The sequence below is a fragment of the Panthera leo genome, chromosome F3 (assembly GCF_018350215.1).
Source record: "Panthera leo isolate Ple1 chromosome F3, P.leo_Ple1_pat1.1, whole genome shotgun sequence".
Classification (NCBI taxonomy): Eukaryota; Metazoa; Chordata; class Mammalia; order Carnivora; family Felidae; genus Panthera; species Panthera leo.
Genome location: NC_056696.1, coordinates 24,446,829 through 24,470,535, shown reverse-complemented (window position 1 = coordinate 24,470,535; position 23,707 = coordinate 24,446,829). Strand labels below are relative to the sequence as shown.

At 42.4% G+C, this 23,707-nt stretch overlaps 1 protein-coding gene across 8 annotated transcripts in view; it reads left to right on the top strand.

Annotated features, from left to right (window-relative positions):
* TSEN15 (tRNA splicing endonuclease subunit 15) overlaps positions 1-23,707 on the top strand; it is a 136,258-nt gene that overhangs the window by 61,947 nt on the left and 50,604 nt on the right. For 5 of the 8 annotated variants that reach the window (XR_006198747.1, XR_006198744.1, XR_006198748.1 and 2 more), the window contains exon 6: positions 22,204-22,279. The gene's annotated coding sequence lies outside the window, so the exon portion shown is untranslated. Of the gene's footprint in view, positions 1-7,582; positions 8,310-18,894; positions 19,095-22,203; positions 22,280-23,707 lie in introns of those variants that run through there. The other 3 variants (XR_006198746.1, XR_006198745.1, XR_006198751.1) reach the window with 3 other exon arrangements.

Here is a 23,707-nt window from a genome sequence, read left to right as displayed (position 1 = left end):
ACAGTCTATTTAGGAGAGGGGGACACTGTAAACCAATAATTATGCAAATGCATTTAAAATTACAAAGCGTGCTAGGTGCTGTGAAGAAAAAGTGCGTACGGCCATGAGCGAGGCTAATAGTGGAGGTACCTAAATATGAGACTCAGTTGAGTTGACTGACTTGAGGCAAGGGACTTCAAGGCAGCAGAAAGAGTATGGGGGAAGCCCTTGAGAAAGCAGAGCATTTGGTAAATTCAAAGACTGAGAGGCCCACGTGGCTGGAACCCAGGAAAGAAGGATCGTGTCGCCAAATTCGTGCAGGCAGAGCAAGGGTAGCAGATGCCTCCTAGGATTCTGTTGTCAGAGAGCTGCGAAGTTTGAGCCCTAGTGGAGAAAGGACAGAGCAGTTACAAGACTGGGAAAATGAACTCACTAGAGAAATGTGGTAATATAGTTGTGTGATCCATTTAACTTGAGATAAGATAAACTCATAAAGATTCTAATCTCTTGGTTGGGAGATTTTTTTTTTTTTATAGCAGTGTTCAGCACTTAGATGCAGTCACATAAATTAATTTTGACATTGTTAGTTGTGGCTTTCCACTCTGTACTATTCTACATAAACATTTCTACATGTTTGTAGTCCATAAACTTGTTATGCGTAATGGCTGTATAGTGTTCCATCACGCTTTCCATCAGGACATTTTGGGCCCTTCCACACACTGGTGTGGTTTTCAGTTCTGTATAGATCCCCCCACCCCCACCCTTAAAAATAGTGCTGCTGGGAATCTTTTTGTTTTCTTCTGAGTTATTTTCTTGGGTTACATTCCCTCATGGGTCACTTCTCTGCATGTCAGATGGCTGCTCTGATGCTCGCGGTCTTGTTTTCTCATGCTTTATTTGTCTGGATGTGAGCAAATTCCCTGGGTACCAGCCGCCTCAGGGAGTTGCACGGGAGGGGCAGGGGCAGGCAGGAAGAGGGTCATCCTCATTAGAAAGACGGAGAGTACCAGCTCTTGCCTTAATGTGTTTTATCCTCTAGGATGGCACCTGTGTTGGGGGTTTGCTCTACACTCAGAACCTCCATGGCCGTTAGCCTGACAGGTAGTTCATTCACCTCTCTCACTTTGCAATCTCCCCCAAGGGACTGTTAAGTTCCTGGGGAACGCTGTATGTGGAATAAAATGCAAGGTATGGCAATGACTTGACTTGTTAGCAGGAAGTGATTGTGAGAAGAGACCTAAAATCTCTCTGAATGTAATTCACTCAAAGTGATAATTCTATCATCTAAGGCAGATGGTTCCCTGAGTATCAACCTTTTAATTTCTTTCTTTAATATTTCATTCAGAATTTCTAGATGTTGTTTAGAAATTGGTCAGGGACCAACAAAACCAAATCGAGCACATTATCAGGGAAATTCAGACAACAAACATCTTTTTCTTGCCTGATCATGGCTCACCCACTCATTTGATCCAGTGTATCTCTTAAACATTTGCTTTTAACATTAGTCAAAAAGTTAACGGAACAAAACAGAGTAGCTGAACTCATTTGATTTGGGATAGAATATAGCACTCTGTCCTCTGGGAAAAAAGTTCTATTCCCTGAGTCAAACATAACACCACATAATAATGATTCAGTCTAGAGTTTTTGAAAACTGGAGAATAAGTCCCAAAAGGTTTCTCTATTTTATTAAAAGAAAACAAAACAAAAAGACAAAAATGGAATATAATAACTATTTTGTCCTCTTACCCAAAAAGGGTGCTTAGGAGAAGACAAAATCATAGCCTTTTTGATCAGAACCACCATCACTGACTGTCAGTGATACCTACTGTTAGTAATAATGGCACAAAACAGCTATGGAGCATTCACTGTGTGCCAAGCACGGTGCTTTACATTTTGCCCTCATCTCACCTCCGCAAGGTAGTTTCTCAAAGTCACACAGCTAATGAATGATGGACTCAGGATTCAAAGTGTGACCCCAAAGCTAGTGCCCTTCACCTCCTCTCTGCCCTTGGGGCTACAGTGACTGGAGGCAGTGTGCGGTAACAAGACAAACCCATGCCAGGGGTTCCGGAGCATGGGTGTCACCTCCATGTTAGCCTCCAAATTCACCTGTTAGGTGAATTTAAGTAAGTCGCTCAAGCCTCCTTGTGATTCCACTTTCAATGAAGCAGCATGGGCTCCTATTTTTTTCTAACTCCCAATGTGAGGTCATGCTAGGTGATGGCTGTGAAAGTTCTCTGATAACCAACCGTAAAGTCCTATAGAAATAGAAGGACTTATTAATGTGTATTGTGATTGCTCTGATGATGTGGCAAGATTCTCATATTTAAAATGTGAGGCACGCAATAGCCGCTGTGGGGTAAGGTGGCTCAGTGGGGTCAAATTTGAATGTCACATCCAGTGAGCTTGTGATTCAAAATTAATCATCTCATACCCTGACGTGCCAGGGAATCAGAGAATACCCAGCCAGGAGGCAGCTGGGGTCATGTATGTTGTGTATATGACTTGACTGATGTGATGACAGATGTATTCAAAGCATCACCAGGGTCTCTAAGCAGACCTCCTTCTTGGAAAACTGATGGGCATGGGAGGCTTCCTCCAGTGGCCGCAGGTTGGGAATGGATCATACCAGATCTAGATCATGAGGTCGAGTTCTAGAACAAGACTGAGGGGTGGAGCAGGAATCCGGTATTCTTCAGAGCGGTCTTGTTGGCCTTGTTCCGACCCAGCCTCCACGCCTTGAGCAATCAGCACATCTCAGGTCTTGGGTTTCTAGATGATGGAATATGTTCCGTCACTGATCAGGACATGGAGGCCAAGGCAGAAATTTCATCTGTACTTCTTGTAAACCCAGCAGACTAGTGGGTCTCAAACTTCAGGGAGACTAAAATCTCTTAGAAAATTTGTTCAAAGGCAGATTTCTGGGATCCATTCCTAGGGGGTCAGGATTTCCTTGGTCTTAGGTGGTAGCCAGGATTCTGCCTTCAAGCAAACTCTTAAGTAACTTTGATGCAGATACATACAATTTCTATTTTTAGGGGGGAAATGTAGAGGAAGAGAAGAGAGCTAGTGTGCTAAAAGTTAAAAAGCATTTATTGACCACTTACTATCAACCAGGCAGTCTTCTATACATAAATTACCATAAGACATAAAGTGCTACATAAAGTAACTCCATGAACCCTCACCACGGTCCCCTGAGATATACAATATTTCCTCCACTTTACAAATAGGATGACAGAGGCACAGATTACTTGAGAAGACACTGGCACCCGGTTTCATGGTAGGATGTAAAAATGTTAATATCTCAGAAGAACTTTCCAGGAAAGGGATAGATTGCTCAAATCCCATCCAGAGGGAGAGCCATTACTCCTACTGCTTGATTCTAACATTAAAAAGTCATGCCAGCCCAGGGACACCTGGGTGGATCAGTCGGTTAAGTGGCCAACTTCAGCTCAGGTCATGATCTCACCGGTTCGTGGATTCAAGCCCCACATCAGGCTCTGTGCAGACAACTCAGAGCCTGGAGCCTGCTTCAGATTCTGGTCTCCCTCTCTCTGCCCCTCCCCCACTCACACTCTGTCTCTCTCAAAAATAAATCAACATTAAAAAATTTTTTTAAAAATTCATGCCAGGTAGGAATAGAGGTTGGGTGAAATTGCTTGCCCTAGAATCTGTTTCACCGGATGCAGACTTTGAGACTGGGGACCAGGAAGCTCCCATAGTTCCGGCTTTGTTCATAGGGCCCAGCCTCTCATGAAGAAGTTGCCTTTCTCCCAACCAACTTTTTCCTCGGCAGGCTCCTAATTGAAATGCTGCAGGCCTCATACTTGCCTATCAGGTTTATAGAAATAGGAGTTTTAAGCCTCTTCTAATTAAAAGTATAATGCTAACCATCTATGGTCAGTTAGCTCATTTGGTGAGAGTCAATTTAGAGTAAGGGTGAACTCACTGGATTTGCTCTGTTATAATAGAATTCACTGGAATTTCTTTCATGTCTTTGCCTAAGAAAAACAAAGAGGCAGGGAACTCAAGGGACCCCCTTAACCGTCCCTAGTTACTAGGACAATTCAGCCAGCCCAGAGAGGAGGTAGTACTTGAATGGTTGGTTAGAAGTGCTCTCTTCTGATTTCATTATTCATATACTATGATTTTAATAATGTTGAAGTTGGCTGAAGGTTGTTTAAAAATTTGAAGCTCCCGAGTTCCAGACCCACATTTCTGTCTGACTGTTAAGTTCCATTTGGTGGCTCTGCCAGCATCCCATCCCCAAAACGTGTCCCAAACCAAATCCATCATGTTCCCCACCAAGTCCCTCTTCTCTGGATGACACTGTTTCTGTTCACGATCATACCATTCTCTCAGTCTAGACCCAGAACCACAGCCATCTTTGAACGTACCCTCCCTAGTGGGCTATGAGAAACAGTCACAGGTTCTCCCAGCTCTGCTTTTATTCTTCCAATACTGCCATCACTATCAGTACCACAGTCCAGATCCCTTTTCACCTCCCGGTGTCTGGACCACATTCTGGAACCTTCCTGATTAATGTCTTCTTCCTTTGTTCATCCTATGGCTTTTTCTTACAGTGGCGCTGGGATATTGAAACCATATTATTCTTTAGCTCAGAATCTCTCATGATTTTTATTGCCTACTAAAAAGCTTTGCACTCAGTTCCAGTGTGTGTGTGTGTGTGTGCGTGTGTGTGTGTGTGTGTGTGGGTTGGTGTGTGTGGGTATGTGTGGGTGTGTGTGTAGGGGGCAGTGGAGTTCTTACTCACACCACCAATTCTCTGACACCAGCTGGGTGTCCTCTAATTCAACTCATTTCTGACACTGTCCATCCAGAGATAGCGTCAGATTCCACAGGTTGAGGACGCAGTCCCTCAAGACTGTCCCCCACTTCAGATGCCAGTTGCAAGTCCAGGTTGTCATCTAAACTTCTCACAGACTGGCTATACATCAGAGGTCCCCATGACTCCCAACTTGGTTTGATTAATTTGCTGGAACAGCTTACAGAACTCACAAAACCAGTTTACTCACTAGTTCACCACTTTAACTACAAAGGATATTAAAGGATACCAATCAAGGGCGCCTGGGTGGCTCAGTTGGTTAAGCGTCTGACTTCCGCTCAGGTCATGATCTCATGTTCCTTGAGTCTGAGCCCCACATCAAGCTCTGTGCTGCAGCTTGGAGCCTGGAGCCTCCTTGGAATTCTCTCTTTGCCCCTCCCCCACTCATGTTCTGTCTCTGTCTCTCAGAAGTGAGTAAACGGTAAAAAAAATTAAAAAGTTAAAAAAGGATACCAATCAACAGCCAGATGAAAAGATTCAAAGCGCAAGGTCCCAAACAAAGGAGCCTCTGTCCTTGTGGAGTTTGGGGCCAGCCACTGGCACTTGGAAGTGTGCTGGTTCATCAACCTATCTCTGAACCCCATCCTTCCCATTTTTTATGAGACTTCATTATATAGGCCTGACTGATTAAATCATTGGCCATTGGCAGTTGAACTCAATCTCTGGTCCCTCTCCCCTCTCTGGAGGAGGTCAAAATGGGACTGAAACTTTCAGCCTTCTAATCTTGTGGTCGCCTCCTCTGGCAACCCCTTCTATCCTTTGGATACCTAGGGCTTTCCAAAAGTTACCTCATTAGCATAACAAAAGCACCATTATCACATCCATCACTAAGGAAATTCCAAGGGTTTCAGGAAATCTGTGCCAGAAACACAGAGGAAGACCAAATATATATTTCCTATTATAAATTACAATATCACACCTTCTAATGTTCAAATGCATAATATTCAAAGTAAGATGTACAAGACCTTCCATAATCTTATTCCATATTATTTGTCTAGCCTTGCTACCTAATAATCTTTAAAAACGTTTTGCTATTCACAGGGTTGACTTATCCATTAGGAACAGGAGGCACAATGCCTAGGGCCCACAGTGCTTTTGGGGTCCATAAAATGTTTAATTTATTTCAAATCAGAACAAAAAATATTTTCCACCTTGGATTATGTTCATATGTATACCAACATAGTTATAAAACATAATTTGAAATATATCCTATGGAAGAAGGAGCCAATGAAAGCAAAAGTACCCAGGGATCTTGAAAATCTTAATTGCAGCTTTGTCTCCTCATTCATTCAACCACTGAAAATTAATTAAGCTCCTACTATTTTTCAGGCACTGAGCAAACAGATATGGTTTCTGCCCTCAGAAACTTTAGTTGCAGGGGGCACGTGGGTGGCTCAGTCAGTTAAGTGTCTGACTTTGGCTCAGGTCATGATCTTGCAGTCCGTGAGTTCGAGCCCCCTTTCAGATCCTCTGTCCTCCCTTTCTCTCTGCCCCTCCCCTGCTCACTCTCTCTCTTTAAAAAATAAACTTTAAAAAAAAGAAAAGAAACTTTAGAGGCAACTGTTAGAGACAGACAAGTAAATGTATCAACATAATGACTATAAACTATGGTACATGTTATCACTTAAAAGAAGGGGCACTGAAGGAGGTAACATTGTCAGGAAGGAGTCCAATTTGTATATGTGACGGTCAGAGAAGGTCATTTTTGAGGAGGTGACATAGAATCTCACAGTTGAAGGATGAGAAGGAGCTAGTCCTACTGACAGAATTGGGAAGAACATTCCTGCAGAGTTTCTGGGTAAGACTTGGAAATCATGCTGTTCCTCTGTTTTCTGGGTGCTTCAAATGAAGGAGCCTCTGGGACTTGAAGATGTCCTGTCCTTGTCAAATGACAAAAGAAAAACAATTTAGGAATGAGTTTGATGTCCTTTATTCAAGAGAAGACAGTCCACAGATTGGGGCAGTGCAGTGCCTCACAAGCAGTGGAGACTCTTTCCAAGGGATTGTGGGCAAGAGTGAGCATTATAGAGCTTTAGAAGAAGCAACTCGGAAATAGGGCATGATTGACTAGGATTTGGGGAATTCCCTGATAAGGCTACCAGGTCTGATTTTCTAGGGTATAGTAAGCTAGCTAAAGCTGAGTCGTAGGATGGTGATTGGAGTATGTTAGGTTTCCTTGACAGGTATTTCCCATAAGAGCAGGCTGACCTGGGTTTAGATTTGGGACGTGGGCAGAGTCCCAGGGTGGCTTCCATTTTGTAGGTCCCCATATACAAATTAACTTTATCATCCTCAAATACAAGCTGAGTTCTTCTGCTTCCATGATTTCGTTCATACTGCTTCCTCCCCTTAAAATTCTTTCTCCTCTGCCTTCCTTTCTCTGTTTTTAAAAACCTTACTCATCCTTCAAGTCCCAGTTCAAATGCCACCACCAAGCCACCGTCTCCATGAGACCTCCTCTGACTATTCCAGCTGAAGTGATCTTGCACTCTTTTGAAGCCCCAACTCACTCAGGTACCTGTCACCTGCTACCTATTTCTTTCATATCTCTCTGATGTCCGCCGCTTGCTGAGGAATCCCTTGAAGGTAGAGATTTTTGTATCTCAGCATTTTTGGAAGCACCTCCATGGTGACCTTCACAAATTCGTTAGTGACTTACCACAAATTTTCTGGCTGCATGGAAAATGAATGGCTAATTCCAAGGCAGACTGTCGTAACGTTGTATTCCTGCAATCTTTCCTTTATTTCCTCCCGCAGACCACGACAGCTATGACTGTAATGAGACCTTGCATATTTAACGTGAGGCTGAGAGAGGAGGAGGCATGATGAATGAGCTCAGGAAAACGTGCGGCTTCTGCAGTGACACTAATAAATGAAATGTAGAATCCAACTCCAACATTTGGGACTGGAAACTAACTACAAACAAGCAAGCAGAAAAATGAACGGGTTGGGGGGTGGAGTGGGCAGCATATGCGATAAATGAAGAAGATAAAAAGCTACATGCTGCTGACAGGACATAAATGTCGGGTTTTACATTAGGATTGTTCTATTTTTCTTTTTCTTGACTTTAAAAAAAAATTAATGGGAAACCAGTCTCCAAAAATTTTTACACAGTCTGGGAGTCTGTGGGTAAGACAAAGAGCCTGACATTGTAGGTGGTCCCCCAGCAGGCCTTGGATCTAAATCGGAGCTGTTACAGCGAACTGTCAGGCCGGGTGCCGCTGTAAACACCACATCCACGGGGGAGTCGGGTGGAGCATCCGAGTGCAATAGGGACACAAGAAAACCATTCTCCCACTAAAACATGTGTTTAAAAAATATTTTGGTCATGCTTTTGGTGGCTGGATTCTTACAAGACGGCAAGTGAGAGACAGTCCCTTCTTTCAGTCGGAAATGCAAAAGAACAGAGCACAATTCTAAAGACCAAAAAAAAAAAAAAAAAAAAAAAGCAATTTTAGAATAGCAGGAGCTGAGTGAATGGTGTGATTCCCAGGAGGCGTTCTTGACCGACTGGTTTTAAGATTGAGCTTTAGCAAGATATTAAGATAGGGTGAAAATATGGTCTGGGCTCCAAAGGATCGGAGTTGCTTACTGAAACACACTGGTGTGAAACGCCATGGGGTATTGCTGACGGGGTGGGCATAGGGGTGTGAGGGGACAGAGCTCCCTGGGTGTAGAAAGGGATTCAGGTTAAGGGGTCTCTAGAGCTACGCTCTGGGTGTCCTGGCTTGAGCTCTACTGCTTTTCCTGTTCTCTGGTTGTCAGCTGTTCATTCATGCAACAGATATTTACCGCTGGCCTGCTAAATGACAGATACTGTCACAGACTCTGGGTGAACAGCTGTGAATAAACACCAAAAATATCTGCCCTCATGGAACTTATATTCTAAAGGGTTGAGAATATAGGAATATGTTCTTTCAGATTCTAAAGACAGTCTCTAGATAGATTATCAATGAAACATAGACAATTACAAAGATAAAAAGGGAAAATGCATACATAGTATGTCAGGTGGTAATAAATAGTATAGAGAAAAGAAAGCAGGGAAGGGAGATTGGCGGGGTTAAAGGGGTGCAATTTTAAAAAAAGGTCAGTGGAGAAGGTCTCCCTGAAATGGTGGTTTGTGAGTAAAATCCTGAAGAAAGTGAGAGAGTTCATCATATGGATATTTGGGGGAAGAACACTCCAAGGAGGGGAAAGAGCCAGTGCAGATGCCCTGACGCAGGGCACGTCTGGTAGGCTGGGAGAAGGATGTGGCTGGAGCAGAGAGAGGGGGAAAGTATTAAGGGATGAGGCTGGAGATATCATGGGGGGCAAATCATGTAAGGCCCCGGGGACTTGGGAGCCTACCTAAGGACTGGCTGTGAGCAACATGCCCTTGGACAGACTGTAATGATTTATAAAACGTAATGTGACTTTCCTCACTCCCTTTTTCAGAGGACTCTGGAGTCTTCCTCCTGCAAACACCACTTCATATCCTCCAATTAGAGCCATCCTCTGACCTTATTTATTTTTGAGAGAGAGAGAACATGTGAGCCAGGGAGGGTCAGAGAGAGAGAGGGAGACCTAGAATCCACAGCAGGCTCCAGGCTCTGCATCAGCACAGAGCCCCACACGGGGCCCAAACTCACAAACCACAAGATCATGACCCAAGCAGAAGTTGGATGCTTAACCAACTGAGCCACCCAGGTACCCCAAGAGACTAATATTATCGTCCAAGGAGAACTCACTGCATTTCAACTGATAGCTTACCAGTTTCAGGCCCAAGGACCTCAGCAATAGAGTTGGGGGCCTTCATGCCAAGGGTCTTCGTGGCACATGAGTGTGAATGTTCTCCTTATATTTTCCCAGAATTTCCGAAGGAACAATGATCTGCAGTTAACAGTCCATGGTGGAAAAAGAAGTACAAGTATTGTTTTTATCAATATGTTGACCTATTGCTTTTTCTTCACTTACAGCGTTGATCATATGTTTGTCCTTTATTCTACTAATATGTGTATTGCATTAATTGCTCTTTGAATGCTAAACCAACCTTATAAAAATTCCACTTGGTGATGGCATAAAAATTCTTTTTATATGCTCCTGGACTTAACTTTGTCAAAATCCTAAAGACTTTTGTGTCTGTTTTCATGAGGGATACCGGTCTATGGGTTTCTTTTCTTAAAATATCTTTGCCTGACTTTTATATCAGGGTAAACTGGGCTCATAGCATAAGTTTGGAAGTGTTTCCTATCCTCTGTTTTCCAGTGCTTGTAAATAATTAGAATTATTTCTTTTTAAAATATTTCTTTTTAAAAATATTTGGTAGAATTCACCAACGAATCCATTTGGGCCTGGCTTTGTCATTGTGGGAAGATTTAAAATTACTAATTCAATTTTTTACTTAATATTCTATTTACATTTTCTATTCCTTCTTGAGTTAGTTTAGGTAATTTGTGTCTTTTTAGAAATTTGTCCACTTCACAGAAGTTGTCTGACGTGATACAAAGTAGTTCGTAATATTTACTCATAATCCTTTTTTTTTTTTTTTTGTAGAGATGGTAGTAAAAATTGCCCCTTTTTTTTCTGATTTTGAGAACTCCTGTCTTCTCTTTCTATTTCTTAATCAGTCTAGCTAGAGATTTATCAACTTTGTTGATCTTTTCCAAGAACAGATTTTTTGTTTCATTGATTTTCTCTATTATTTTTCAGTTTTCTACTTCATTGTTTTCTAACTCTTTGGATTTAATTAACTCCTTTATTTCTAGTTTCTTATGGGGTATGTTTAAGTAATCGATTGAGGATCTTTATTCTGTTACAATGTAGGCATTTATAGCTATATATTTCCCTGTAATCACTGCTTTAGCTGCATCCCATAAATCTTTATCTGTTGACTTCAGTTTCATTCAGCTGAAAATATTTAAAACATTGCCTTCTGGTGTTTTTGGTTGACAGTGGGTTATTAAGAAGTATTTTCTTTAATTTCCAAGTATTCGGTAATTCCTCAAATTTCTAATTTAATTGCATTGTAGTTAGAGAACACACTTTGTATGATTTCATACCTTTTAAATTTATTGAAACTTGTTTTATGACCTAACACATGGTCTATTCTGGAGAATGTTCCATGTGTGTTTGAAAAGAATGTCTATTCTGATGTCATTGGGTCATTGGGAATGTTTTATAAATACCAGTGCGGTAAAGTGTTCTTTACATTTTCTATATGCTTGGCTTCTTTTCTTTTCTTTTTTAATGTTTATTTATTACTGAGAGAGAAGACGGAGAGGGGTGGGGGAGAAAGAGAGGTGGGGAGGGATAGAGAAAGAGGGAGACACAGAATCCGAAGCAAGCTCCAGGCTCTGAGCTGTCAGCACACAGCCTGACGTGGGGCTCGAACCACGAACAGTGAGATCATGACCTGAGCTGAAGTCAGACGCCAACCAACTGAGCTACCCAGGTGCCCTGCTTTTTGATTTTCTAATTGTTCTATCAATTATTGACAGTGGGGTATTAAAATCCCCAACTGTCATTTTTGAACACCATTATCTCTTGCTGAGGTTATTGTGATAGCTTAGCACTCCCTTTCCACCCTCCCTATTTTATTTTTCTCCATAGGACTTACCATCATCTGACCTAGTATATATTTTACTTATATGCTAGAATGTATAATCCCCATGATGGGAGGGATTTTTGTCATTTTTCATCACTGCTGTATTTCTGGCACCTTTAACAGTGACTGACACATAGTCGTCACTCAAAATATAGTTGTCGAAAGAATAAAAACATTACAAAACAAATGACATCCCATACTCTCTTGGATGAGTACAAAACTCCTCACCCCCACCATCTGGAGGAGATCTGAAATGGGTCAACACCAGTGGGAATACTGAGATAGATTCAAGGCAAAAGGTGGGAGACATAAGGGGTGCATATGCTTTTGGCCACAAGTAGAAGCTCTCCCTTTCCCTGCATGCCTTTCTTTTGGATTTATCCCTCCTTCCACGTTCTAGTCATAAAAGTGGCAGATGCTTGAGAACCAGGACTGCAGGTGGGTTTTGAGGATATGGGCTACTGTGCTTGATCTTGGTCGGGGCTATTTGGTTTCCTTCTCCAGGCAAAGGAACCCCACTGACATCACGTGGCCTTGGGTATCTCATTGGGGGTTAGTTCCCAAGTGAAGAGGGCAAGGTAGGACTTAAACTTCCAAGTAATGAACAGAATGGTTTTCTCCTACATATATGCTTTTCATTCCTGAACCTGAGAGTGGTAGGTGGCTGGTCTGAGATTGTGTTCAGGATCCCAGCCAGATATCACCCCATCTTAGCATGGTTGACACTATCTACTCGGATGTACACCTGAGGTAGATCTGAACTTTTATGTTTATCTTGCTTTCAGAGGGCTACATTATAAAACAACATCAGGAGGGGAAAAAAAAAACATCATGTAATATTTATTGAGTGCTTGGCATATAATTTAAGATGTTTTATATGTATCTGGCACATTAGATACTTTACATATCTATAAGCTCAATCAGTGAAAAATAAAAGCTTAATATTTTTTTCTTTTACTCATTGAAGTTAGGCCTAAGTTTTGTAAACTGTTTTTCTAGGATCTGTATAACCAGCTGGAGCTCAGAGTAGAGGTCTGGGCTGGAAACACAAATTTGGGCACCATGAATAAATATGTGATAGTTAAGGCTCTTGGAATAACAGATAATATACCCTAGAGAATGGGAAGAGGAGAGTGCCTCGGGAAAAACTTTGAGAAATTTCACTTTTCAATTAAAAATTGAAAATGGCTGAGTAGAGGATGATGAGCCTGAAAAGAAAAAGGAGCATCCAGAGAGGTAGGAAGAAAACTGGGAAGATATTACATACAGGAAAGTGTTTGTCAGCTTTCTGGAAACTTACCATTCTCATGACACACCTTGCTTTGGGGGAGTCTAACTCTTAGTACAGTACCTTCATTGAAGTATAAGTTCTCATTGAATGGATGGTCTTGAAATTGTTCTTGACACCAGATAAATAGTTCAGCTAGAGATACCTAAAACACTGGAAGGATGAAGAGTTTTATGTTATTCCGATGCTGTGTTTTCATCAAAATTATTTTACTCCAATTCTTGGGTCCCCCTCTAAGTATGACATACCCTTTCCTGATGACCCTCCTATCAATCTGACTTTTGGCATTCTAGTAGTAACCTGAATACTTGATATCAGTAAAGCACGACAAACAAGCATTGCACAAACAAAGTTGAATTATTAGAGCAGCATTCCCGGGAATCAAATTATTTCTCGTTTTTATGTTTAATGTTTGTGGCAGTAAATCCTCAATGAATTATTTAATTTCTTTTAATGTTTATTTATTTTTGAGAGAGAGACAGACAGACAGACAGAATGTGAGTGGGGGAGGGGCAGAGGGAGACAGAGACCCAGAATCCAAAGCAGGCTCCAGGCTCTGAGCTGTCAGCACAGAGCCTGACATGGGGCTCGAATCCACGAACCATGAGATCATGACCTGAGCCAAAGTTGGATGCTTAACCGACTAAGCCACCCAGGCGCCCCCAAATCCTCAATGAATTCTTATTTTCTTGCTTCAGACTCAGTAACAAATTTATTTGTAAGAGTACTATTCTATTTGTTTCATCCACTCAGTCATTCATTCATCAAAGATATATTAAGTGCCTACTATATGCCAGATGCTGGAAGTGTTAAGACATGCCAGGCATGGTTCTCCAGCTTTTGTGTGCATCAGAACCACCCGGCAAACTTGTTAAAAATACATAGGCCCCAATCCCACCCCTCATATCAGCAGGTCCAGGGTAGGTTCCAGGAGTTTCCACAAGCTCTCTGTGTGATTATGAAGCACAACAAAGTTTTAGTATTATTAGTCCATGTAAAAAAATTAAGTGAAAAACTTAGATGTAATAAAGTGTAAGAAGTGTCAAATAGAAGTATGTTCAGGGTGAAGTGTATATTAAATTTTATTGTATTCATATCTTAGCATAACAGTAGGCTGTACATTCAGCAATATTATTACAATTTTCAACTATAATGGAATTTTGTGTCAGGGCTTTAAAGCCTTAGAAGTATGATTTTAGTTTCACGAATATTGGAGCAATTTTTAATGTCTTTGTAAATGATCATAAAGATAAGGGAATGCTCTAAACATACAAATATCATGATATTCGTGCTTATAACTTACTTTAGTAGGAATGAGGAAAAGCATCTGGCAGTTCCTACTTAAACACTGGGGAGCTTAATAAATGATCATTATGGGACTGGGCCTCTCATAAGTGTTCTTTCTTTTTCTTTTTTCCCTTTGTCTACTAGGCTCTTTTGCAGCCTGTTGATACAACAGATTCAAACAGCATTGCAGGAATATTCATTAGCAGTTTCTACTAAAACCCTAGCAATGATGTAATGTGCAAAACTCTGAGTCTTACATTAAAATAAGCTTTCTTTTAAAGAATAGTTGGTGTTTTCTTCTTAAAAGGAGGTACTCAGTCACCATGCCATTCATAAAGAAACTTAGACTTCTGTGAGGGACAGATCAGCTCCACTTTTATTGTAGGGAAACTGAGATGTTCTTTGATTACAACAAGACTTAACAGGAAGAAATAAAGATTAGAAGCAACTGTTTAACAAATCTAATTCAAACATTGAGTGGAAACAGCACACAGAATTAGAAAAACAAGTTCAATAGTTTCTTCAAAATGTTGCTTCAAAGGGTCACTTGGCTTCTTGAATTAGCTTCAGTAAGTGTGACACAGCACTCATTGAGCACCAACATTCCTGATCTTCTCTCCTTCCTGGGCACACAGCTAAGCTGCCCTTCCCAGCTTCCTTTGCCATCTATATGGTCCTGTGACTAAGTTCTACCCAGTGGCATGTGAGTGGAAGTGACACAATTATACACCGGTTCTAGGCTTGACCCATGAAAACGCCCCACCGTGCTTCTCTGTGCACCTCGTCTGTTAGCTGGATAATGACACCCAGGCAGCCTTGAAAGCCACACGTTGAAAATTGTAGGGCCTCTGTTAGCCTGGGTTCTTGAATAAGTATATGGAGCAGAGAAATGCAACCTCTACTCTTCCCCACCTCTACTCTTCCCCATCTCAATGCCAATGGGCTTTGTTTGAGAGAGAAAGAAACTTTCACCTTGTTAAGCCCCTGAAACGTTTGGGTTTGTTTGTAGCTGCAGCTAACCTACTTTAACTAATACAGGATGTAAGGATATAGGCAAGTCTGTACCATGAGAACATGCACTGGCCTACTATTTCTGGAGCCAGAGCCCAAATATAGTCTCACAATTCTCCTACAGAGGTTGTTTTTACCACAACCTCTCACCAAGAAAATCCTCTAGAAAAGAATCCTCTGGCTCCAAAGGGCAGTACTTGGGCTGTCAGGAGTGTTCTAGTCCCGCAAGGACAATTCAGTTTGAATTGGGACACAGTCCTAGAAGCACACAGAGAAAAAAATACTGAGAAATTCTAACTCCAGAACTTGTCGTGAACAAAACTGGAATGAAGGAGACCGGAGCATAGCCACAACAGAGCCTGACATGCAGCAGAGACAGAATCAGAACACAGGCCCATCTTCTGGACCCCTTACTTTCATCTGCAACAGATTGGCATATGCTATCATTAAAATCTAAGAGAAAGTCCTCCTGGTTCTTAAATGTTTTACTGTGTGGAAGTCAGATAGCAAATTTCACAGGGTTCAAAGTCCTAGTTCTTATCAGTTATGAAGAGATAGGTTTGCCCCTCCTTTTAAGATGATGACTGAGCCCTTTGTAAACATCTCCTCCCTTCCATGGAAGCCAGCCTCTCACACACCAGCACCTTACCCACTGAGTGATCACTTTCCACTAGGTAGCTATTTTTGGTATTGCCCATTCTGAATACAATCTCAGTGGATATAGAAAATATTGCAGCTTGACTTTATTTTTAGTTTTGCCTTCATTCTTATCCAAAGTATTCCTCTGTTAAAAAGAGACAATAGGCCCAAAATGGAGTCACTTATGCTAAGCCCCAAATCACCAAACCAAGAATTACTACTTAATTATAGTTTCAGCCTTTCCTTGGCATGGAACCTTAAACCAGTCAATCTAGAATTACCTTGTCAGCACTAGTAGGATAATCTGCTTGACAGATCCTATCATCCCCTAACAAAAGGTGACCGTAAAGTAATTTTTTTTTAATTGGGTGAAATGGTAACCAAGCTGCAGATGATACTTCCAATTATTATTTTTGAACATTTGGCCATTTATAATTTTGAAAAACTTAGGGAAGTGCCCTTGTAGAGCACTGGTTTCAGTCATTCCCCTTAAGAAGCTGTTTGATGAAAAAAGGAAAGGAAAAAAAAAGACATGTGACTCTACCACTACCAATTTGCTTTGTGCTGGTATACTTTCTTGTCCTCCTCCCTTCTGCCTGTAAAAGTATTTCATTTTGTACAGCCCCTTGGAGCTCCTTTTTATCTGCCAGATAGGATGCTGCCTGTTTCATGAATCATTGAGTAAAGCCAATAAGATCTTTAAAATTTACTCATTTGAGTTTTGTTTTTTAACACCTCTAAGCCTTAAAACTCTTTGGCCATTTAGGTACCTCTCTCTCCTTCCTAGTCTGTTAAATAAAATAACTGTCATCTGGGGTGCCTGGGTGGCTCAGTTGGTTAAGCGTCCGACTTCAGCTCAGGTCATGATCTCACAGTCTGTGAGTTCAAGCCCCATGTCGGGCTCCGTGCTGACAGCTCAGAGTCTGGAGCCTGCTTCGGATTCTGTGCCTCCCTCTCCCTCTGCCCCTCCCTCCCTCTCTCTTTCTTTCTCTCTCTCTCTCTCTGAAAAATAAGTGAAAACTTAAAAAAAAAAATAGCTGCCATCCAAGCAGGAGTTATTCTGTACCAGGCATTGTGCATGGCCTTTACATACATTGTTACTTAATCTTCACACGAAATAGATATTATTATTATCCCATTGTGCAGATTAAACAAAAAAGGAGGCTCCAGAAGGTTAAGTAACTTGGCCAAGCTCATATAGCTACTAAGGGGCAAAACCAGGGTTCAAACCCAAGCACCCTGAGCCCCCAAACCTCTACTCTCAACCATCGTACACTGTTTCTACTTTCATTCAGCGATTTTTTGCTCATGAAAGACACCACTTGGAAGAGTAGTTGATCCTTCAGAAGGTCCAATAAACAAGTTCCAGTCCCTCAGAACTTTGTATATGTACGTTTTTCTTCATTCCAGCACTCGTGGTATGTGGGAACCTTGTACATCACGGTGCTGGTGTTCACTCTCAGAGTTACCTCCCGTCTCTACATCTTAGCAACTTTCTGGCATGGTGAGAGCCTGGGGCTGTTGCCACAATCATCCGGAAAAGAGGAGCTTCTTGGCTCTAGCACGTTCTTAACGCTCGGGGGAAGAGCTGTGGGGCCAATCTGTCACTGTGTCTATATTTAGCACCATCTGCCAGGAATATTTCAAGCTGCCTATTTTAGTACATGTCGTTTTGTGCAAATGCCACTGTCCCACCACTAGTTCGTGGGAAACCAAGGGCATTAAGTGGGTTTTCTGGTGTTTATGTTAAGTGTTGTGAGTTGGCCCCTTAGCCAACCTTCAGATGAGATAGGGGAGAGGATGGAGGCAGGATTTTCCCAGGGTGTCAGTCCCAGAGGCCTACACTTTTTAGTGGCTCAAAAGTTATGCAAGAGCGGCAACTCCAGAGGAGATGGTGGAAGTCCTGGCAGGGGAAAAGGAATATAAAAGGCCCAAGACTCTTGTCCAGCATTCCTGAGGCAACATGGGAGGCTTGCCCATTTCAGAGCTCCCACATTGGCTCCATACATTGTTGTATAGACTCTTAACAGCCTTAATCAACTCCCCATACAGCCTTATTGGTCTGTACCAGTGAAAGACAAGAGCTCCCATTGACTGAGCGTTTCCCAGTGCTGGCTTGGACACACACCATCCATTTTGTCCATATGACACCCCTATGAGGCGGTTCTATTCCTGCTTCCACTCTACAGCTAAGGAAACTGAGGCTGAGAAAGGCTGAGGGACTTGTTGCAGGTTCAGAATTAGAACTCAGGCCCACCTAAACCCAGACCTCATGATTTTACCCATTATCATCAGACTGACCCATTCTATGTCCCCTACCCATACAGTCTCCCTGTTTTCTTCCCCCAGCGACAGACACTGTACTTTTTTGCATATATTTCCATCTCCAGCTTATTTTCCAGACTCAGCGCTTAACTGCATTTGAGGGGTCTGACCACAAGTTTGTTATCCAACCCCACCGCAGATAAATACCCCTCCCAGATGGGGTCCAGCCAAGTGAGGTGATGGGGCTCTGGGATTTGCCCCTGCCCTTGAGTAAGTACTGGTAGGCAGAAGCAGTTGAGCACCCTTTTAGGAGGGGTTGCCCCTGCTGCAGAGGTGAGTTTGACTGGCTTTCATCTGATAAGGCTGCTGGAAAAGGAACTGCCACCAGGAAGTGGCATGGGGCTGGGCCTGAGAAGACGAACAATGGGGCGAAGTTCATTAATCCAGCTGTCCTAGGTGACTTATTAATCTTCAGAGTGGCTGAATCTAGGAAAATTCTGAATTGTGATAATAGGAAAATCTTGATATATATATATATCAAATATATATATATACGTATATATATATCAAATATATATATGTATATATATGTATATATATATATCAAATATATATATGCATATATATATTTGATATATATATATACATATATATTTTTTTTTTCCTAAGCATAATTCCTAAAGATAAGCACATTTCACTAAATCACCCTAGGGTGAAGGTTAGAAGAGATGGCTACACTTTTGCTGTGGTTTGGTACGTTGGAAATAGTCTTTGGGAAGAAGAGGGACTGGCAAGTGTAAATGGCACAGAAGACAGATTAGAAATCAGATCTTCTAATAGACCATTTCATATCCCATCTGTTTCAGTTACTTATTCCTACAGAATAAGCATCCTTAAACTTACTGGCTTAAAACAAGAATGATCATTTTATTATTGTCCTCCAAGGATTTTGGGGGTCTGACTGGCTTGTGGTTCTCACTGTGGTCTCTCCTACAGCTGTAGTCAGACAGTGGTTGGGGCTGGAGTCATCTCAAAGGCTTCCTCCTATGTCTGGAAGTTGGGACCTCAGGCTGTCATCTGGGACCTTAGCTCAGCTGTCAAGATATCTACACATGGCCTTTCCACATGGCTTGAGATTTTACACAGGATGGGGGCCATGTTCCTGGAGGGAAAGACCTAAGAATGAGGTAAACAAGGTAAATGCTGTCTCACCTTTATGACCAAGACTTGGAAGTCACATGGTGTCCCATTATAGTCCCATAATAGTCACAGACCAGCCTAGATTCAAGAGGAGAGAACACGAGCACACTCCTCAAAGAAGTATCAACATCAGTTTGTAAGAGGGACATGTGAACTGGGATATACATTACGGTGACTCTCTTTGAAATATACAATCTTCCATACCAATTGCATTGGACTAGGGGAAGAACGTGGGTTTGGAAGAAATTGGGTGAGGTAGGGTGACTAGTATGGCAGTGGAGAACCAAGACTCCAAGAAATGCCTTCAGTCAACACATGTTGAATCTCATGAGGTACTCACCACAAGCCAGAAACCAGGGATACAGCAGTGAATAAGAGACAAGGGCCTGGCCTTCATGTAGGTTACAATCTGATAAGGAAACAATGACCAGCTACTCAAATAAATACAGAAATGCCATGAGGAACTATAAAGTTGGAAAGGACATTGACAATATTGGAGACAGTGTCTAGTTCAGATAAAGTGCTTAGGGAAGACCTGTCTGAAGTGGGAACATTTGAACAGAGGCCTGAATGAACGGAGGGAAGGAGGGAGGGAGTGAAGCATGCAAACATCTGAAGAAAGGGCAATCCGGGCTGAGGGAAGAGCAGGTATAAAGTCCCTGCAGAGGGATAAGCTTGGTGTGTCCATACAGGAAGCTGTAGCTAGATTGAGTTGAATTGAGTTGGAGAAGGGTAAGAAATGAGGTACATGAAGTTGCCAGCAGTTGTGCTTAATCTGAGGCAAAATCCATTTCAAAACATTTTTTTTTTTTGCTGTTGATATTTGGTTTCCTAAGTGTTAGGATGGAAGGACAAATTCTCAACAGAAAGTATCCATCGTTAATATGGGCTTCCTGTTTTCTAAATGTAAATGACCATTTTCCTTTGGGGACAGAGCCGACTGCATACAAACTTCGGAAAAATGTCTCTGACATGAATGTAGAAGCATCTGGCTACCCTCAGGGTACCTTCCCACCCCTTACTGCAGCCAATCTGGTCTTTGTCAGGGCATCTTTCTTTTCAGAGAGTAACTATGACAACGGAACGTGATGCTGTGGGTCTGCGGCCCTCTATTTGCACAAAATATGTGATGTTATCAGAACACAGAATTATGAATCAAGATAGCGTCAGCCTCTCCCTTTGTAGTGAACAAGTTATCTGCTATCTGATTCAATTAATGTTTTGTTACTGGTTTTGTTTTTACTATGACTCTCTCATAACAAGGTGAGTAGTATGTTCTATAATCTATAGCATCATTTCCTAAACTAACTTGATCAAGACCTCTGCATTAGTTTTCTATCGCTGCTGTAACAAATTACCAAAACTTTAACAGCGTAAACAACACAAGTGTATTATTATACAGTATGTAGATTGGAAGTCTGATGTGGGTCTCACCAGAATAAAATCAAGGTGTCAGTATGCCTGTATTTCTTTCTTGAGGCTCAATGAGAGGATTCATTCCCTTAGTCATTCTGGTTCTTGGTAGAATTGAATTCCTTGTGGTTATAGGACAGCAGGTTTCTGTTTTCTTGCTGGCTGAGGGCCATTCCCAGCTTCTTCTAGAGGCTTCCCGAATTCTTTGGCTCCTGTGTCAAAACCCTCTTAAACTTTGAATCTCTCCCCCTTCTTCTTCTGTCTCATCTCTCTTGGACCACAGCCAAGGAAGATTTTCAACTTAAGGGCTCATGTGTTAGGTTGGGCCCACTTGGATAATCCAGGATAGCCTCCCCATCTCAAGGTCCATACTCTTAGTCACATCGGCAAAGTTCCATTTGCCATGTAAGGCAACACAGTCACGGGTTCCAGGAATTACGGTGTAGGCATCTTTAGGAGAGACATTATTCTACCTGCCATTCCCTAACCCCCAATAAACTAGAGCTTAATGGTTTGAGAAATACTGCTCTAGAGGTATCAAAAGGACCAACTTTTAGGCAGGAAAGACACTAATTCTTTGGGGGCAGTGACAACAGTCAAAGCCCTGGATGAGCAGGAGACCAGGTGCAGGCTGGATTCCTCCATGTGGTTGGGGATGGAGGTACAGAGGAATAAGCTTTCAGTGATGGATTTACTTTCTTGCCATACCAGCGTATGAATCAGGTAGGCTTTTGGATTGGGCTGGTCTGTCAAGATCTTCTGCCTCGTAATGCCTGAAGGGAGAGGGAGGGACAGTTACTGTACCAGGGGCTTTTCACAATCACCTGATATAATGGTCACTCTAACTTGTGAAGGTGAACGCTGCATTTGAACCTATGTGTGATGGATTCATTTGCTGTCCCACCCACGTCCCTTTTACCATGCTGGTGAACCCATCCTACAGCAGCCATGTGCTAACAGCTCACAGCTTCCCTTACAGCTAATGGAAGATGACTCAGCTGTGAGGTCAAGCCTCCCCAACACGCACACCCACACATACCCACACACATACACGCGCACACACACACACACACACACCCCTTCCCAACCCACAGAAGTCTAGCCCTTTTGCCTTGTGGTGAGAAGATTTCTGTGATATCACTTATGCCTCAGAGTTTTCTATGGATCACGTCTGGCATTTTCTGAGACCACATCCTTGCTCTACTCTTTCCTTCACTTTTCTGCTTCCCTTTGTCACTTACAAGTTTTTCCTGATAAATCAATAAATCACATGTCCCCAAAACTTTGCCTCAGGCTCTGCTTCCAAGGAACCCAACCAAAAATATGATAATGTTAATTTGTATCTGGGGACCCACAAAATGGAGGCCACTTCAGTGGACCTGCCCACATCACAAATCTGAACCTAAGTCAGCCTGCATTTATGGGAAGCACTTGTCAAGGAAACTTAACAAACACCAATCACAGTCCTCCAACTCAGCTTTCACTAGCTTACCTTACCCTAGAAAATAAGACCTGCTTGCCTTACCAGGAAATCCCCGACGTCCTAGCCATCGTGTCCTGTTACACAATACCTCTACTAATGCTAACACTCCCTCTTGCCCAAAATCCCCTGGGAAGATTCATCCACTGCTGTGAGGCACTTCACTGTCCCAATCCATGTCTCCCTCACTCCAAAGTTCTTGCTTTTTGCAGGTTCCTGGCCTAGAATCAGATGGCACCAAGAAAAATCCTGGAGAAAATGACACACCTCGTGCACGTCCCCTTCGAGGTATGTGGTTGAGTAAATAAAAGGAGGCTTGATTGTTTATCTGCAAAAGTGAGGGTGGGAATTCCATGCAGGATTCTAAAGACTTCATCTGTGGAAAAGAATGAGAAGCTGAGAATATAGTGCAAACGCAATGGTCCTCTCCAGTGCAAGTTCCCTGGGGGCAAGGACTGAGTCCCCGGAGCCTAGCACAGTAGCTGACACACGGCAAATCTGCTGCTTCCTGAATAAGTGACTAAAGTGGAGACGAGCAATAGGAGGTAAGGTCTCTGTGAACCAGGATTAGCAGGGTAAGCAGGAGAAAGTTGGGGAAAGAGCGTCTGTTCTCAGTAACACGTGCTCCTTGGTGCCCTCCCAAACTCCTCTGTGATAACGCTTCCTGGAACCTGCTTGTGGTTCCCAGGAATCTGTGGACATAGTCCCTCACCTGTGAAAGGGGCACTTCTGGTCAACCCTTCCTCCACAGCCTGGAAAGAACGCCAGCAGCCTGCTCTTTTACCTGGCACGTGTCCTGCCTGTAAGAGACCTAGTGTAGCTTTAGGTTAGGCTTCATTTATGTTATTAGCATGTTATTTATTTATTTCTTTAATATGAAATTTATTGTCAAATTGGTTTCCATACAACACCCAGTGCTCATCCCAACAGGTGCCCTCCTCAGTGCCTATCACCCACCCTCCCCTTCCTCCACCCCCCATCAACCCTCAGATTGTTCTCAGTTTTTAAGAGTCTCTTATGCTTTGGCTCTCTCCCACTCTAACCTCTTTTTTTTTTTTTTCCTTCCCCTCCCCCATGGGTTTCTGTTAAGTTTCTCAGGATCCACGTAAGAGTGAAAACATATGGTATCTGTCTTTCTCTGTGTGACTTAATTCACTGAGCGTAACACTCTCCAGTTCCATCCACATTGCTACAAAGGGCCAGATTTCATTCTTTCTCATATTAACTTATACAATAAAACACCAAGAATTAACCCGTTTTACTTTAGTGCTTAGTAAGCATTAAAACAAATAGACCCTATATATGGTTTCCCTCTAGGCAGCAAAGCCCTGGAGAGTCGAAGCTAAGTCTTCACCTTGGACTCCCCCATCGTGCCGGCCACATCTAGATGCCCAAATACGTATTCATCTGAATTGTCTTGAACTCTTAGGTAGTCATGGCCCAGCCTGAGATCTTTCTCCAAGGATTATCTAGAATTAGAAAAAGAGACTTTGAGGCAGAGAGTGTTTCTGACAACACGCATCACTGGCTAGCCTTGGGAAAGGAATGGGAAGCTTTGGCAACCTCCTTCAGAGGCTGGACCCCAAGCCCCACTAGTAATGTAGGTAAAAAGCATGTGACTCAGAAAGTAGCAAAATCATGGAGCAACATGCCAAGTTGAGAATCATTGAAGCAAGTGGTGTAAATGATGAAATTGAAACGACAGAGACCTTTTTA